Source organism: Camelus bactrianus, chromosome 33 (assembly GCF_048773025.1).
Source record: "Camelus bactrianus isolate YW-2024 breed Bactrian camel chromosome 33, ASM4877302v1, whole genome shotgun sequence".
Taxonomy (NCBI): Eukaryota; Metazoa; Chordata; class Mammalia; order Artiodactyla; family Camelidae; genus Camelus; species Camelus bactrianus.
The window spans coordinates 18,789,881-18,808,626 of record NC_133571.1 but is presented as its reverse complement, the minus strand read 5'-3'; the positions used below and the strand labels follow the sequence as shown (position 1 = coordinate 18,808,626).

The 18,746-nt window shown below is 42.6% G+C and overlaps 1 protein-coding gene, 1 long non-coding RNA gene and 1 pseudogene across 23 annotated transcripts in view; all 3 read right to left on the bottom strand.

Annotated features, from left to right (window-relative positions):
- Nucleotides 1–9,187, bottom strand: part of LOC123618721 (prostate and testis expressed protein 3) — a 69,615-nt gene extending 60,428 nt beyond the window's left edge. For 21 of the 22 annotated variants that reach the window (XR_012503861.1, XR_012503864.1, XR_012503870.1 and 18 more), the window contains exon 1: nucleotides 7,982–9,187. The gene's annotated coding sequence lies outside the window, so the exon portion shown is untranslated. The remainder of the gene's footprint in view (nucleotides 1–7,981) is intronic. The other variant, XM_074357107.1, reaches the window with a different exon arrangement.
- Nucleotides 9,188–11,918: 2,731 nt separating this feature from the next.
- On the bottom strand, nucleotides 11,919–15,053 carry LOC141575853 (uncharacterized). The gene is made up of 2 exons (XR_012503816.1): nucleotides 12,923–15,053; nucleotides 11,919–12,154 (listed from the first exon to the last, which is right to left on the bottom strand). It is a non-coding gene; the product is annotated as an uncharacterized LOC141575853 (long non-coding RNA).
- A 415-nt stretch (nucleotides 15,054–15,468) lies between these two features.
- LOC105074209 (sodium/potassium-transporting ATPase subunit beta-3 pseudogene) lies at nucleotides 15,469–17,059 on the bottom strand (annotated as a pseudogene).
- Nucleotides 17,060–18,746: the final 1,687 nt, after the last annotated feature.

Genomic DNA, 18,746 nt, shown 5'->3' with positions numbered 1-18,746 from the left:
TACCAGAAAAGGCCAGGAGCACCTCAAAGAAGAATACACTGCCCCACACTCCTGGTTGCCCTTCCTTTTTCCACTCTTCCCCACAAAGTTTCTTAAGTAACATTCTATAATGTGTCTGCATTAGATTGTACAGGAAGATAATGGTCATTTTAAATAGTGAAGTTATGCTGGATGATACACGCACATCCCTGAATAATGTGGTGTGAAAGTTTTCCGTTTTTTCAGAAGGGGAGTTCCATGAGGAATTGAGAGCTTGATTAAGTATTAATATATTAAATTTACCTGAGCCCATGAGACTCCTAAAGTTGGGAGAGATCTAACAGTTAGTCCTAATCCATGACTTTATTCAAAGCTTACTTACTAAATCACTGCTTTCGCTCCCCAAATGCTTTAGTTAGGGAATAAATTATGTGGTCAGTCTACTTAGCGGTCATCAGGCACAACCTCTCTCCCAGTGCAGGAAACTCCTCTTGGGCAGCACTCAGACAGGGGGTGTCAAGAACCACCGCAAGCTTCCAGACCCACGCCAGTCCCCATCAGATCTTTCAGTAATGTGTGTAGGCTGAAATCCCACAAGGAAGTGCCCTAGTCAGAGCACAGGCTCAGAAATCAGATAGATCTGGGTTTGAAGGCTCATTCCAATATTTACAGGCTATGAGACCCCAGCAAATCATTAATCTATAGGGAATATTACAGCACTTACGTCATTAGGTTGCTGGCTCAATTCTTCATATTAATTTTCTCCTCAATTATTAATCAGAGAATCCAGTTAAGAAAAGTTTAATTTAAAAAACAGGATGAATTCAACATCCATTTATGACAATACCTCTCCAGAAAGTGGGCACAGAGGGAACATACCTCAACATAATAAAGGTCACATGTGACAAACCCACAGCTAACATCACACTCAATGGTGAAAAGCCGAAAGCATTCCATCTAAGGTCAAAAACAAGAAAAGTATGCCCACTCTTGCCACTTTTATCTAATATAGTTTTAGAAGTTCTAGCTACTGCAATCAGGGAAGAAAAACAAAAAAATAAACCCAATTGGGAAAGGAAGAACTAAAATTGTCATCGTCACTATTTGCAGATGATATGATACTATACATAGAAAATCCTAAAGATGCTACCAGAGAACTACTAGAGTTCATCAATGAATTAGGTAAAGTTGCAGGATACAAAATTAATACAGAAATATTTTGCATTTCTAAACACTAACAATGAAATATCAGAAAGAGAAATTAAAGAAACAACCCCATTTATCTTTGAATCAAAAAGAGTAAAATACCTAGAAATAAACCTACCCAAGAAGACAAAGGACCTATACTCAGAAAACTGTAAGACACTGATGAAAGAAACTGAAGACATCACAGATGTAAAGATGTATTGCGTTCTTGAAGTAGAAGAATCAATATTGTTAAAATGACCATACTACCCAAGGCAAGCTACAGATTCAATGTAATCTCTATCAAATTACCAATGGCATTTTTCACAGAACTAGAACAAAAAAATTTTAATTAAATGGAAACACAAAAGACCTCGAATAGCCAAAACAACTTGAGAAAGAAGAAGAGTTGGAGGAATCATGCTCCCTGACTTCAGACTATACTACAAAGCTGTATGGTACTGGCACAAAAATAAACACATAGATCAATGGAACAGGATAGAAAGTCCAGAAATAAACCCACACACTTATGATCAATTAATCTACAATAAAGGAGGCAAGAATATACAATGGAGAAAAGTGGTGTTAACAAAATTGGACAGTTAACATATAAAGAATGAAATTAGAACACTCTCTAAAACCACACACAAAAATAAACTTAAAATGGATTAAAGATCTAAATGTAAGACCAGATACTCTAAAACTGCTTGAGAAAAACATAGGCAGAAAACTCTTTGATGTAAATCACAGCAATATTTTTTTGATCTGTCTCCTAGAGTAATAGAAATAAAACCAAAAATAAACAAATGGGACCTAATTAAACTTAAAAGTTTTTGCATAGCAAAGACTATAAACAAAACAAAAAGACAACCTACGGACCGGGAGAAAATATTTGCAAATGATGCTATTGACAAGGGAGATTAATTTCCAAAATATACAAACGCTTATACAGCTCAATATTTAAAAAAAAAAAAAAAACACAGTGAGCTACACCTCATATCTGTCAGCAGGGACATTCTCAAAAAGACAAGAAACAAGTGTTGGCATAGATGTGGAGAAAAAGAGAATCCTTGTGCACTTTTGATGGAAATGTAAATTGGTACAACCACTATGGAAAAAAGTATGGAAATTCTTCAAAAAACTAAAAATAGAACTATCACATGTTTTGGATATTTATCTGAAGTAAACAAAAACACTAATTAGAAAAGATATATTTACCCCCATGTTCATTGCAACACTATGTACAATAGCCAAGACATGAAAGCAACCTAACTGTTCATTCATAGATGAAGGGGTAAAGAAGATGTAACATTTACATACAATACACATACATACAATGGATTATTACCCAGCCATGTACAAGAATGAAATCTTGCCATTTGAAGCAACATGGATGGACCTGCTGGATATTATGCTAGGTGAAATAAATCAGACAGAGAAAAACAAATACGATTTCACTTATATATGGAATCTAAAAGACAAAACAAATGAACAAACAAAACAAAGTCTCGTAGAGAAAAAATATGGGGGCTAGGGGTACAGATGAAATAGGTTAAGAATTAAGAGATACCCCCCCCCAAAAAAGAGATACAAACATCTAGCTATAAAATAACTAAGTCATGGGGATATAACGTACACATAGGGAACATATTCAATAATATTGTAACAACTTTGTATGGTGACAGATGCTAGCTGGTCATTGCCATGATCATTCCATAATGTATAAAAATACTGAATCACTATACTCTACACCTAAATCAAATACAAGACTGTATGTTAATTAAAACAATTTTTTTTAAATAGGAGCAGATAATTAGAATGTGCCCTGCTATACAGATGAAGCCATTTATACAAAAGTTATCTCTGATAATAACTTTATTCTGGGAAAAATTTTCCATTTAAATTCTCCCATGTAGTTAAAGGAGAGGCAATAGTTTCTCTTGAGCCCACAGGGTCTCGACTGCCTTTAGCTCAAAATAACCCACATGCCAAAGTGACTCATCTTGGAAAGGTCTGTTCTGAATCCCTACAATGCTAAATCTGCTGAATTGCATACATTACATTTGAGAATGATTTAATGAAAATAGAAAAAACTGTAAAGTGCTTAGAACAGTCCCTGACATAACTCTCGAAAAATGGAAGCTAAGAGTTTTATCACCTCATTGTTTTTAATTCCATTTTATTCTAGGCATTAAAAGGTGGGTCACCTGTTTCCTCCCTTACACTTCATCTTTCAGTCATATATGTTTTTATCAAATGCTTTTTCTGCATCTATTGAGATGATCATGTGATTTTTGTCTTTCCTTTTATTGGTGTGGTGTATCACATTGATTTCTGTATACTGAACCATCCTTCTGACCCTGGAATGAATCCAACTTGTATAATCCTTATTATGTATTGTTGGATTCAATTTGCTAATATTTTGTTGAGGGTTTTTGCATCTATATTCATCAAAGATTTGGCCTGTAATTTTCTTTCTTCCTTCCTTCCTTTCCTTTCCTTTCCCTCTTCCTTTCCTTCTTTCTTTCTTTTTGTATTGTCTTTATCTGGTTTGGGTATCAGGGTAATGGTGGCTTCATAAAATGACTGGCAGTATTCTCTTCTCTTCAATTTTTTGGAAGAATATGAGAAGAATCAGTATGAGCTCTTCTCTATGTTTGGTAGAACTCCCCAGTGAAGTCATCTGGTCCTGGACTTTTGTTTGCAGCAAGTTTTTTTTATTATTATTACTCTATTTCACTTCTAGTTATCTGTTTCTTCTTGAATCAGTTTTAGCAGGCTGTATGTTTCTAGAAACTTGTTCATTTCTTCTAGGTTGTCCGTTTTGTTGGCATCTTACTGTTCATAGTGTTTTCTTAAGTGATTTTAAAAAAATTTCTCTGGTATCATTTGTTATTTAATCTCTTTTATTTCTCATTTTGTTTATTTGGGTCCTCTCTCCTTTTTTCTTGGTGAGCCTGGCAAGAGGTTTTTCAACTTTGTTTATCCTTTCAAACAACCAGCTCTTGGTTTTATTGATTTTTTTCTATTATTTTTTCTCAACTTCATTTCTTTCCTCTCTGATCTTTCATATTTCCATCCTTCTGCTGAATTTAGGTTTGTCCTTTTTCTAATTCTTTTAGGTGGTAGGTTACATTCTATATTTGGGTTGTTTTGTTGTTGTTTTTTGAGGAATACCTATATCACTATGAACTTCTCTCTTAGAACTGCTTTTGCTGCATCCCATAGATTTTGTATGGTTGTGTTTTCATTGTCATTTATATCAAGTTATTTTTTGATTTTTCTCTTTTGATTTCAAGTTGGCCTATTTTTTTTTTTTAGTACCATATTGTTTAGTATTCATGGAATCTTTTTTTTTTTTTTCATTTCTCTTTCTCTGGTTGATTTATAGTTCAATGCCACTGCAGTTAGAGAAGACGCTTGAAATAATTCCTATCCTCTTAAATTTATTATAACTTGTTTTGTGTCCTAGTATGTGGTCCATCCTAAAGAAAGTTCTACATGCACTTGAAAAGAACGTGTATTCTAGTTTTTGGGGGGATGTAGTGTTTTGTAGATGTCAATTACATCTAACTGCTCTATTGTGGCATTCAGGAGCCCTGTTGCCTTATTATTTTTCTGTCTGTAAGATCTTTCTATTGATCTGTCCATCTGTCAGTAGTGTTAAAGTCTCCTATTATTGTATTCTCATCAATTTCTCCCTTTAAGTCTGTTAGTATTTGTTTTATGTATTTAGGTGCTCCTCTGTTGGGTGCATATATGTTAATGATTGTAATATCCTCTTCCTGTATTGATCCTCTTATCATTATATAGGGTCCTTTTTTATCTTTACGGCCTTTGTTTTAAAGTCTATTTTGTGTGATATGAGTATTGCTACCCCTACTTTCTTGTCATTTCCATTTACGTGATATATCTTTCTCACGTGATATGAGTATTGCTATTCTCACTTTCTTGTCATTTCATTTGCATGAAACATTTTTCTATCCTTTCACTTTTAGTCTATGTGTATCCTTTGCCCTTGCAGTCAGAATACTGTAGGCTCCTGTTTTATTATCCAATGTGCCACTATGTCTTTTGATCAGAGCATTTAGTCCATTGACCTTTAAGGTAATTATCAATAGATACATATTTATTGTCATTTTAGACCTTGTTTTCCAGTTGATTTTTTATTTCTTCTTTGTTCCTTTTTTTACTTTGTTTTTCCTTTTGTGGTTGAATGGTTTTCTTTTGTATTATGCTTGAATCTCAGGCCATTTTTTAATAACAAGGACTCACGCTACCACACCCACCACCACCACCACTCACTCTTCCTCACCCCTTCTCACACTTCATCCACCACATTAACACTGATGTTTCCTGGAGTTTATTCCTCGGTGCTTTTCTCACAGAGTTCATTGGGGGGGGGTCATTAACTCTCATAATGATAGCCATCAAATTCTCTTGGGCTACACTTAACCATCTACTATACAGGCTAATGGTCTCAAGTCTTTTACCCATGGGCTTTTTGGATCCTTAGACCTCTCTATGAACTTCCTGTTATGATGGCCAACTGGATTTTCCTCTGGCCCATCATATTCATTATGTCCAAAAGAGATCTCATCATCCTCCCATAAAACTGCTTTGCACCCCTAAATTCTCAGTCTAAATACCTTCAATTACTTCCGGTCCAGAAACCTAGGAGTTTGGTCTGTGATCCCCACCCCCTCATCCAACCACAATTTTACCTGCTAACATTTTGTAAATCTGCTTCTCCTTACCATATCTATTAAAACAGTTCTAACAACTTGGCACACAAAGTACCCCTAGGCTTTGCCCCTCCTTCCTCTTTGGCCTCCTCTCCCACTTTCTTTTTTTTTTTTACTTTGCTCTTTAGTAATTCTAAACAGATTGTGGCTGCCCACATACAACTTGACCAACTCCAATTTTTTGGTCTTAAAGTACTCTTTTCCTCAACTTTCTCTAAATAATCCTCATGTATTTTACTCAACTATCATTTCTTATAAACCTAGAACCCCTAGACCAGCTTAGATGCCCCTGATCTGTGCTCCCACAGGAACCTATGCTTACTTTCTTCCCATATATACCACATTATGATGAAATTTTTTATGTCAGACTTCCTAAATGAAGGCAAGGAATGTAACTTTTCAATATTTAACTGTGCTTTAAATTTTTTTATTTAAAAATAGTTGATTTATAATATTGTGTTAGTTTTAGGTGTACAGCAAAATGATTCAGTTACATATACAATGTATCAAGATATATTTATCTTGAGATATACATATTATACATATATTTTTAAAATTATGAATCTCAAAAATATATTGAATACAGTTCCCTATGGTATACAGTGGCCCATGTTGTTTATCTATTCTATATATAGTAGTGTATATCTGTTAATCCCATACTCCTAATTTACCCTTTCCCCTCCCCTTTCCCCTTTGGTAACCATAAATTTGTTTTCTGTCTGTTGAGTATGTTTCTGTATTATAAATAAGTTGATTGTATTTTTTTTAGATTCCCTATATGTGTTATTATGTAGTATGTCTTTCTCTGACTTATCTCAGTATGATAATCTCTAAATCCATCAATATTGCTGGAAATGGCAATATTTCATTATTTTTTATGGCTGAGTAATACCTGTGTGTGTGTGTGTGTGTGTGTGTGTGTGTGTGTGTGTGTGTGTGTGTGTATGACATCTTCTTTATCCATTCATCTGTTGATGGACACTTAGATCGCTTCCATGTCGTGGCTGTGGCAAATAGTGCTGCTGTGAGCATTGGGGTGCATGTATCTCTGCATTGGCATATTTGTCTTTTCCAGATATATGCACAGGAATAGGATCGCTGGATCATATGGTAACTCTATTTTTAGTTTTTTAAGGAACCTCCATACTGTTTTTCAAGGTGGTTACACCTATTTACAGTCCCACCAACAGTATACAAGGGTTTCCTTTTCTCCATGTCCTTGCCAACACTTGTTTTCTTGATGATTGCCTTTCTGACAGATGTGAGGTGATACCTCATTGTGGTTTTTGATTTCAATTTCCCAGATGATTAGTGATGTTGTGTACCTTTTCATATGCTTGTTGGCCATCTGCATTTCCTCTTTGGAAAAATGTCTATTCAGTTCTTCTGACCCTTTTTTAAATTGGGTTGTTTGTTTTTTTGGTGTTGAGTTGTATGGGCTTTTTATATACAGTGGATATTAATTCCTTATCAATCACATCATTTGCAAATTTTTTTTCCCATTCAGTATGTTGTCTTTTTTTTTTTTTTTTTTTAGAACACTGTATTCACTTTATTCTAAGTCTCCATAGCTCCCGAAGGCGATCCGGCCAGTAGCAGGAACAGGCCTCAGGCCTGGGAGGTTACAGGGTTCAACACGAGGTTATTTTTCAGCACCAAAATGCACTTCCCCCCAGTCCTGGGGCGCCGGCAAGAGCCCTGAGTGGTGGGACCACCTCCACCTACTGAGAAGGGGGCTCGGCGCCCCAGAATGCCGCAGCTACTGGCAGAGCGCCGTGGAAGAACCCAGCCTCACCCAAGCTCCCGGCGCGTCATCGCCCTAAAGTCTGCGGGCCGCTGAGGCGTAGAAAATGGTCGCAAGGGAGGAAGGGGCCGAGCGTGCGAGGGGCATGAGGCTGCCGGCTGCGCGCGTCCCCACGGGCTCGGGGAACCAGGGTCCCGGCGCCCGAGCCTCTCCCCGCGGGCCCTGGGTGGGGAGGTGACATGCCATCCCGCCCCCTCCCGCCGGCCTAGCCCGGCCACCCGCCTTGCCTGAGCCTCGTGCCCACCCGCCCACCAGGCCCGGCTCTCACCGTCCTCAGGTTCACACAGCCCAAGGGGCGGCGGGTGATCACGTCACTGCAGACCCGGATGCAGAGGATGGCCCGGCCGGGCTGAACCTGTCGCGGAGCATCGCCTTGGTCACATCGGGGTGAGGCCACGGGGACGCTGGGGTTCACCCCGCCTCAGGCCGCGACCTTTCTGTGAGGAGAAGAGCCGGTGCAGGGCCGGGGGCGGAGCAGGAGCAGGAGGGCGGGGAACGAGGGCAAGCGCCGAGGGCCAAAAGTCTCCCGGACTCGAAAACTACTCCGCCGTCGTAGGACGGGGTCGATGTGCTGCCGCCGGTGCCCGCTGCGAGCCAGGCCGCCAGGGCGGCGGTGTCGGGGCCGCGCAGCCAGGAGGCCTCGGCCGCCTGGTTCCCTCGGGGAGCTGCTGAGGCTATGCGGGCCGGCGGGTGGTCGGTCTTGGCTGCTGCACCGGGTTATTTCATAAAAGAGAAAGAAATACGTCTCCAGCCAGGAAGACGTGGATTTTTTGTAAAAATTTTTGAGGGATTTTAAAAGATTGTTATTTAGATTTTTTTTTTAAATAATAAATATGTGACTGATGAGGGATGTTGAAGGTAGGGGAGTATATATATGTGGGTGGGGAGGGCTATGTGGGAACTCTATTTTCTGCTCAATTCTGTTGTGAACCTGAAACTACTCTAAAAGAATAAAGTCTATTAAAAATAATAATAATAAAAGGGTATTTTAATTATAAAGTTCTAAATGGGCATTTTAAATCGTGGTGTTTAGCCATTTGAACTCCTCGAGGCAGCAGTGCCTAAAGTCATTAACTGTGGGATTTTTCAGATATATATGCCAATAAATTCCTTTTCCTTAAAAAAAAAAATAATGATAATAAACGTGTGATCGGAGCCAAGAGCACACACTCGGTCCACACTCTCAGCACTAACTGTTGGGGGAAGGGATGTCTTCATTTTGTCGGTGGTTTCCTCTGCTACGCAAAAGCTTTTAAGTTTGATTAGGTCCCGTTTGTTTATTTTTGCTTTGATTTCCTTTACTTTAGGAGACGGATCCAAAAAAATACTGCTGCGATTTATGTGAAAGTGTGTTCTGCCTATGTTTTCCTCTGGGAGTTTTATAGTATCCGGTCTTATGTTTAGGTCTTTAATCCATTTTGAGTTTATTTTTGCATAGGATGTAAGAGAATGTTTAATGTCGTTCTGTTACATGTAGCTGTTCAGTTTTTCCAGCCATGCTTATTAAAGACACTGTCTTTTCTCCAGTGTATATTATTGCTTCTTTTGTTGTAGCTTAATTGACCATAAGTTCATGGATTTATTTCTGGGCTCTCTATCCTCTTCCATTTTTCTGTGTGTCTGTTTTTGTCATTAATCTATGTGCCAGTACCATACTGTTTTGATGCTGGCCTCATAGAATGAGTTCAGAAGTGTTCCTTCCTCTGCAATTTCTTCGAATATTTTCAAAAGGATATGTGTTAATTCTTCTCTAAATGTTTGGTAGAATTCACCTATGAAGTCATCTGGTTCTGGACTTTTGTTTGTTGTGAGTTTTAAAATTACTGATTCAGCTTAAGTACTGGTAATTTGTATGTTCATATTTTCTATTTCTTCCTCGTTCAGTGTTGGGAGCTTGCTTAGATGGGATACTGGAGAAGGGCTCCCAGAAGAGTACTGGAGACCATGCCACCCGCTTCAATTCCCACAGACTTCCCATTGAGGCCATCGAAGCTTTCTTGGGTTTTCCCTAAACTTCCGGAACACACACAAACAATATGGTGAGGATCACAGCTGTATTATCTGTGTTCTGCTTTGCTGTTAATTTTCAAAACAAACAAACAAAAATAATATAATGTGTGGTAGTGAAAAAAGCTTTATCTAGAAAAACCTCAGACTCTATAAGCCTGGATATTTACATCTGTAAGCCTCAGTTTCCTGATCAGTAAAGAGAGCAGAGTTCACTAGATGTAAGGCAGCTTGCCCCTCCAATCATCTAAGGAGCTGGCACAGAGCTGAGCCCTTTGAGGTGCTGGGCTTGGCACATCTCTGTGCTCCCATATGAGCCCAAGAACTCTCCAGACGGGGATCATCACCTGTGACCTATGGGCCAAATCCAGTCCACTGCCTGCTCCTGGATGGTGCGTGCACTAAGGATGGTTTTTACATTTTTTAAACGTTGGAAAAATTCAAGAGAAGAATAGTATTTTATAACATGTGAAAACTATATGAAGTTCAAATTTGAGGATCCATGAATAAAGTTTTGTTAGAACACAGTCATAGTCATTCATTTACATATTTTCTGTGGCTGATTTTGTGCTACACATGGCAGAGCTGAATAGTTATAACAGAGACCATATGGCTCTCAAAGCCTAAAATATTTACTCTCTGGTCCTTTAGAGAAAAGCTTGCCTATCCTCGCTCCAATAAATAACTTGTAGATTGTGGAGAGAAGTATTGTGAACTTTGGAGACAGGTTGGGTGGAAATCTGCTTCCGTAGTTTTGGGAAACTATCACACCTCTCTAGGCTTTCGGTCCCTCATCTACAACATGGGAATAGTAATAGTACATCCCCACCAAAATTTTCTGCAGACACCTCCCAAATGAACTATCACATTAGAATTCTTGTCTCAGGGTCTGCTTCAGGGGAACTCGAACCATGACCGTGGGAAGGACAAGAAAAGCCTTGAGTGTGCAGAATCCATTCTTCTGTGAAAAGTGGGATTCCCGGTCAGGTTTTGAGAGGCTGCCTCCCCCAGAGCTCTACTCCAGTTCACATCATCCACCGCCTGAGCCTAGGACTCATCTCCCAAAATACTGAGCAAGGCAGCTGTGCACAACAGGCTGAATTTTCTCTCTGAGCAAATGCTGGAAAGGCCCTGGGTCCAGAGAAGACCTGAGCATCAGGGAGATGGGGAGGCTGGAGCAGGACCCGGTTACCCACCTGGGCTTGGCGGGGTGGGTCCTCGGTGGCTATAGTGCTGTGAGGGTAGTCAGTAGAAAAGCGAACTGACCTTCCTGGACTCCAGGTGAACTTTGCCCCTTCCCCTCCCGGATGTATGTGGGGGATGACTCCCTCCCATCTGCAGCACTGCTGAGGGCACCTGGCCAACGGACACCTCCCCCACTGGATTTATAGCCTGGACTCATTGCAAATGTGAAGGGGACGCGGTGGGGTGCATTGTACTTACGAAGCCCCTCCTGACACCTCTCATTTATCGTCTTCAGGAATCCCTCCATCTGTTAGTTCCCTCTGAAAACTTCTAAGGTCCCAATTTTCCAGTAGAAATTCTGAACAATCCAGTGACTCCCCTTTGCAGACAGTTGCTAACATCTCTGCTGCTCCAGAAGCTAGACTGGCAGATAGACTTTGCTGCCCCTTAATCTCCTTCCTCCTCCTCTTCCTCCTTTCTTCCCCTTCCTAGGCAGCCTTGTCTGTGGCCTACCGCAGACCACAGATCTCTCTTTTTCGGTGGCCATAATGCTCACAAGCCCTTCCTAGCCCAAAGTCTATGCTGCATTTGGAGGTGGACAGGTGTAAGTTCCACTTCTGTGTTAGATCACTTTGTCATAAGTGCCTCCATTTTTTACTGATTTAAGCCACCAATAACTTCAGAGATTTGTGTCACAACACCTAGCTCACTCAACTAACATATCATTTGTGGACCCCCTCACACTCCCACCATTTTCAGCTTTTGAAGATTCTCCCTTCTCCTTCAGCACCTTCTTCCGGAACACACACAATCACAATTTCATAGTCTTCCCCAGACACTGCCTTTTTAAGCAGCAATCAATGCGACTGAAGATTAGAGCCAGAAAAAGTACCCTTGGACCTCACTATGCCCACCACTTTTTCACTCCAGTTTGGTTTTAAAGACCATCTTGAGGGCATTTCACAATGAAGGGAAGGACATGGGGCCTGAAAACAAAATGAGACTGAGGCTGCTTCTCACAGGGGACCTGTATTCAGATCACAGAGTCTCAGAGACTGTGGTAGCAGAAAGAGATGCTCAGTTAGCTTTAGCCACCAGATCAGGGCAAAAGCTGGGCGCTGTCTTTAGAACTTGTTGCAGAGAGGTGAGTCATGGCAGCATTTAAACTCCACAGTAGTGATGCGATTAAAGAGCTTCATGGGAATACATAGGCTGCTACAACCCTGGTATCCATAGGAAACGGTGTCACCTGGAGAGAGGCAGAGAAGAGGGCAAGTGAGGACCCAGAACCCAGGTTGCAGGCCTGTGGGTGTGGGGTCCAGCATGTCCTGGGGTGCAGCTCAATAAATATTCCAGAATAAATCCGAGGACCAGTGCGTCAACAAACTAATCAAGGAATGAGGGGAAAACAGCACTTTCCATGGAGGACTCATGCTCTTGGTAAATATCTGCCTCCTGGGATTGAGATGCTGGAGGTGGGGCCCCCTAGTGGGATCTCCTAGGATAGCTCTGCAAACTTTGCTCAATCAGCTCCCCTCAAAAAACACACACGAGAGGATGAACAAACACTGCCCTCCTCCCGCTCCTCCTTCCTCTCCCCCAACCTCTGTCCCTAGTTCCCCAAACCCCATCACAGTCAGGTCCCACTCAGGGGAATTTCAGCAGCCCAATTCTAGTCACCCTCAGGAGCTAAACAAAAGACCCCTACTTCAGTTACAGGTCACCATCCCAGTTAAGGGCCACTTGGAGCCCAGTACCAGAATGAGATGATACTGCTTCATTAGTTCAGGTTAAAAGAAGAAAACTACCCCTTTTCTATGCTGCTCCTACTCCCAGGGCTCCTGAGAGGCCACCTCCCTGAGTCCTACAGCCACCCCGCCTTGTCCTTGGGGCCCAAGCTCTCATGGGGTCCCACGTGGAGAGGTTCATTCTACCCCCATCACCACCACCCTCAACACCCACTGCCAGCCTCTAACCTCAGGCAAAGGTCACCCAGGAGACCTCAGGCCCCACCTACCTTCGTAGACCTTCTTCAGGAAGCACTCCTCGCTGCCTTGAGTCTGGCAGAAGTTTTCTCCAGTCTCACAGACCCCACTGGCATTGAATCGTTCACACTGGAAACACTGTAGAGCTGGAAAGTCAAACCAGCATAGTGAGGCTCTTCCAGCCCAACCTCCCCACTGGTCAGGAGACAGAGCGCACCTCTGAGCCAGGTGTGGCCTGGACGTGGACCAGTTCCCACCGCCTGAAGAATGTGCTTGGCGTGTGCACCGCTAGGCACAGGATCTGCACCTGAGCATGGATGGCTCTTCCTGTCCTCCCAGGAATGGGCTGTGCTGCTGGAGGAAGGTCAAGTCCTTCACTGCAGCCCTGCTGACCCCACTTGCCAGCTGGCTACCACACCCAGCCCAGGAGACACCACTGATAACATGCTCCGCGTGAATGGCATCTGCAGAGGCAGAACAGGCGGCTGCTGGAGTTGTGTGAGGAGTTGGCGCTGCCCAGCCCTGCTCTTTCCTTGCCGCAGCTTCATGAGGCCCCCCTCCCCCGTCCTCCTTCATACAGAGCTGGCTCGCTCCATCCACTCTCCCCTTTCATCTGAGGAGTAGGACTCGGAGGAGGACCCCGGGACTCAGCCTATAAGGAGAGCTGAAGGAGGCAGGGAGGGGAGAGAGAGGGGTGGGAGGAGGCAAGATGGGAAGTAAAAGAGAAGATGGGATGAGAGTGAGGTGAGCTAGGGGGAGACTGAAGGGAGAAGGGAGGGCGGGAGGGAGGGACAAATACTTGCCCTGGAGCTGCAGCTCCTGACTCCTCCTTGGGATAAGCACCCAGCAGCCCCTACGCTGTTCAACAGTGAGCACCTGATGTGTGCAAGGCACTATTCCAGGTGTTGGGCTGGGAACAGAGCGCTGAAGGGAGCCGTGAAACATCCATTCCACTTAATTAAACACTAAACAAATAAATGGGGGAAATGACTGACAATGAAGAAATAAGAAAGGTTATTTCAGGTCCTGCTGACTTGTGAAGACGATGAGGCTGAGGAAATGCCGCAGAGAGGGTGTGGTGAGGCAGTGGGGAGGCAAAAATATTTTCCGAGGGGTTATGTAAGCTCAAATCAGAATAATTTTTTAAAAAGTTGACTACTTGACTGGGAGAAGTTGGGAAACTGGTTCCAGGGCAAGTGCAAAGAAAGGTTCTGAGATGGAATTAGCTTGGCCAGTTTGAGAAACAAAAAGAAAAGCACAGGTAAAGTGGAAAACAGTGAGAATATGATAAAGTGGGAGTGAAGAGGCCAGCATGGACCAGACTGTAAGGATGGATCTTCTTACACCTGCGTCTTCCAACACGGTCGCCACAGGCCATAGGTGGCTATGGAGCCTGTGAAATGCAAGCAGTCCAAAGACATGGGCTCTAAGTGAGTTTCAAACACTTAGCACAAAAAATAAAAATTTTAAATTGTTCATCAGTAACTTTGATGTTGATTACATGCTGAAATGATAATATTTTAGATATACTGGGTTAAAGACTATTATTAAAATTGATTTTACACATTCCTTATTTTTTAAAATATGCCTACCAGAAAATTTAAAATTACATATGTAGGTTGGTTTATTTCTTATTTGTACAACACAGGTTAAGCCATCATAAGAATTGGGATTTTATTCAAAGTTGGAGGAGGCCACTAGAGGTTTTTAAATAGGGAGTGACATTAACTGGTTTCTGTTTTGCAAGTACACTCTAGCAGATGTGCAGACAGTAGATTTTAAAGAAGGAGAGAGTAACAGAAGCCCGGGAAAGAGGTAGCAGAAAGAGGAAGTTGAGAATAAAGCCACCAGTCAACCGAGTCAATGTAAGACACGAGAAATTAAAGGTCAAGTATGGACCTAATTAAACTTATAAGCTTTTGTATAGCAAAGGAAACCATAAGCAAAAGAAAATGACAACCTACAGAATGGGAGAAAGTATTTGCATATGATGTGACTGACAAAGGCTTAATCTCCAGAATATATAAACAGCTCATAAAACTTAATAACAAAAACCAAACAACGCAATCCAAAAACAGACAGAAGACCTAAACAAGCAATTCTCCAATGAAGACATACAAATGGCCAATAGGCGCATGAAAAAATGCTCAATATCACTAATTATCAGAGAAATGCAAATCAAAACTATAATGAGGTATCACCTCACACCAGTCAGAATGGCCATCATTCAAAAGTCCACGAATGATAAATGCTGGAGAGGCTGTGGAGAAAAGGGAACCCTCCTGCACTGCTGGTGGGAATGTAGTTTGGTGCAGCCATAATGGAAAACAGTATGGAGATTCCTCAAAAAACTAAAAATAGACTTACCACATGACCCAGCAATCCAACTTCTGAGTATGTATCTGGAGGGAATGCTAATCCGAAAAGATACATGCACCCCAATGTTCATAGCAGCACTATGTATACAATAGCCAAGACATAGAGACAACCTAAATGTCCATCAATAGATGACTGGATAAAGAAGTTGTTTTATATTTATACAGTGGAATACTACTGTAATGGCTGTAGATAATTCACATGCAGTTTCTTTCCATAATATGGAAAATATTTTAAGTCTATCTTTCTATTGGAAGGCTAAGTGGCTAGAACTGCTGTGTTTTCACTCTTCAAAATACATTCTATCCTTGGTTCTCCTTGAGGCTTTAATCCAATTATTCTGTTCATTTTCACAAGAATACAAGGGTTTCCTCTGGAGTAGCCAAACTCAGGGTCATCCACACCATCACATGCTTCAAGTAAGACAAGAGGAAATTGACTTGCAACATTAACTGGACCCTTCTGTTCAAACAGTGCTCCATCAGGACAAACTGTGAGATTCTTCTGTTCTAAGTCATATGGCTTTAGGAACTTCTTAAGGTCATCAATGTACCCTTGACAGGACTGTGGATCAGACCTGCTGAATGATTAATCCAACGCAGTCATTGGTTTTGGAAAAACCATAAGCCCTGGACTAGGAATCTGGTCATGGTATTTTGGAACCTCATCATTCAGGGTCTAAAGCATAACCCACATTGTGAATTAAAAGAGTGCAGCCAGGAACCCATAAAAGGTTACAGAGAAGAGCAAGATCAAGCCGCAGCTCTTGGCGGTGCGCCCAGGAACTCCCCAGTGGTCGGACTGTAGATGAAGAGCCTCCACTCGGCCCGGGCTTTGGTTGAAGGACTTCTCTCGCTTCGCCGCGGTGTGTGTGCCGTGTGCCGACGGCGAGGGGAGCGGCGGCCGCGGGAACGCGGCAGCGCATCCCGGCTGGAGCGGCGGCAGGCGGCCGGCAGAGGAGACCTCCCGGTTGCCGTGGGCGCTCCAGCCCGTGTTCCACACTTTGTTTTTTGTTCTTGCTAAAAAGCCCCCCAAATTGGTTGCATTTTGGTCATGTAGTATAGTGTCTAACTTCATTTTCTGATGTTTCACAGCCGACAGCCTTGAAGTCTCTCCCCTTTCCCCCTATATCTGGGCGCCAGGAGCCCCCTCCTTCACCACTGGTGGGAGTTTCAAACCACACACGCCCCGGCCTGCAGGAAGGAGCCTCGCCCTGCCGCTCTCCCTCACTGCCGTATAAATTCAAGACTGTCTCCTTTCTCAGCTCCCTCAAGCCATTTTGAGACCAGCTTGACAGTAAGCCCTGCTCTCCCAAGAAAGCCTCATTAGGTAAGTAATAAACCTTTTCATTCCCTCCTGGTACATGTGTGGCATCACCAGTCTTGACAGCTGAACCGAATTTTGGGTGAGGGTCCATCCTGTTTCTGCAGGATAACCCCAGCAGTTTGAAATCTTAAAGCATTCAACAAATGGAGTACCCAAGCACTTCAGCTTTCAAAAATGTTTAAAGCAGTTGAAATCAAGAGACTCTGAAGCAGAAAGATATTACTGTATCCCCAGAAAAGCAAAATGACCCTCTTAAATCATAATGTATATGGTAGTCTTATCTGTTGGACATTCCAATGTCAAGGCAGGGAGACGTAGAGTCAAAACAGGTGACACCTGGAAACATAACCTGCCACTCATACAGATTCTCCTTAGTCCCCACTGCCTTCCTGCCCCAGGGACTCACCTTGCAGGGAGCCCAGCAGCAAGGACAGGACCACCAGCAGCAGCAGGAGGCTCTTACCCATCTCTGGATTCCGTCCCAGCTCCAAGGATTTGCAAGAGGCAGGACAGAACCACAGTCCTCAAGAGCCTCTGAGATCCCAGACTTATAAATCCAGGCTGGGAGGAGCAGCCAGTGGCCGCCCAGACAGAGGACTGCACTTCCTTCAGCAAACAGGGTGCCTGAAGGAACCTGGGCCCTGCATTCCTTCCAGCATTACTGGCCCTGCTCACCTTTACTGGCCCTGCTGAGGGAGCCAAGTTATGTAAGAACTGGCTCTTTTCACAGCTGTAACGTGGAAGGCTAGAGTCTGATTATATCGCCCAAGGATTTGGGGAGTTCAATCGAGTTAGTGAAGTTTCACCATGTAAAGAGGTTTGCCATACTAAAGAGCGCTACTAGAGGGATGGTGTGACTAAAGATTCTCCAACTAAGGCTACTCTCTTTTTAAAATAAGCCTAGGGAAATAAACACATGCTTAGAATTTGGTAAAGTACAGCTCAGACACAAAGAGATTTTAATGGTAGTATTGCCTCCTTTCTTGGAAATGAAACACATCTGCATTTGTTTTGTCATGTTTTGGCAAACAGGAGCAAAGTGGAGCGTTTCTCCCCAAATCTTCGAGATGTATGCTACAAGCAACCCATAGTTGTCGTCATTTTTTCATCTCACTATTTCTTTTTAAGTAGAATTGTCTGTTCTGGATGCTACATTACAGCCAGTGGAGAACTCCCTTTCCAGAATGGTGTCAGGAGGAGATCTGCAGACCCAACTCCACCCCACCCAATGAAACCACTATAACTGGGAAAACAGATTTTTTTAAATGATCATTTTAACTCTCTAGAAATTGTCCTAAGGGCATACAGTAAATCAAGGAATATTTCCCCAAGAAAATCTCAGTAAGAACAATGAGGATCTGCAGCACCTGAACCACAACTTGCTCTCTTCCTCCCTCTCCCTCCCAGCTCAGCATGAAAGAAACTCCACTCTCTGTTGGTATGGCTGAGGAAATGGGGTACTTTCCCCCCTCCTCCCACTTAAGGGATGTGGCATCTCACTGGGAGGTTTAGACCATTAGCATTCCTCAAGCACCCCAGCTCCAAGTTGCAGAAGCTAAATTCCTGCAAATGTGGCCAAGACAGGTGGGTCCCTCCCCCACCTCGCCCCCACCCAGAAAGCAGAGCCTCTAACCCTGGTATGGCAGGCTGATAATGCTGAGTCCCAATTACCCCAGCTCACTTTATGGCAGGGATTCCATTCCAAGAAATGCAAGACAAGAAGGCCAAAGGCTACCACCCCTGGGCAGTACCTTGCTTGGATGTAGCTCGGCTAAGTAGGCCCCTGCCCCTCCACAAGCTCTTGGGAAATGGCTTAGAGATTTTGCCAAGGGAGAGGGGCAGTCCATAGGATGGAAGAATCTGAAGTTCTCCCAAAGGAGCGAACTTTATTCTAAACAGAGTGTGGGGGCACTCATGAATAAGGGCGCCGTCATAAACAACACAGGGTAGTAAGCAGTTAAAATGGAGGAGCTTATCTCCCTGAGAGCAACACGTTAAACTGTAGGTTAGCTAGTTTACCAGAGACAACTGGAGAAAGACTCATCTAAGAAAAATCCTACTGGGGGCAGAACAAATATGAAAGCCTGGCTGGAAAAATGACCTTTGCAAAAGGGCCTGAAATTAATCGCATCAGATTATGAAGCTTTTCATATC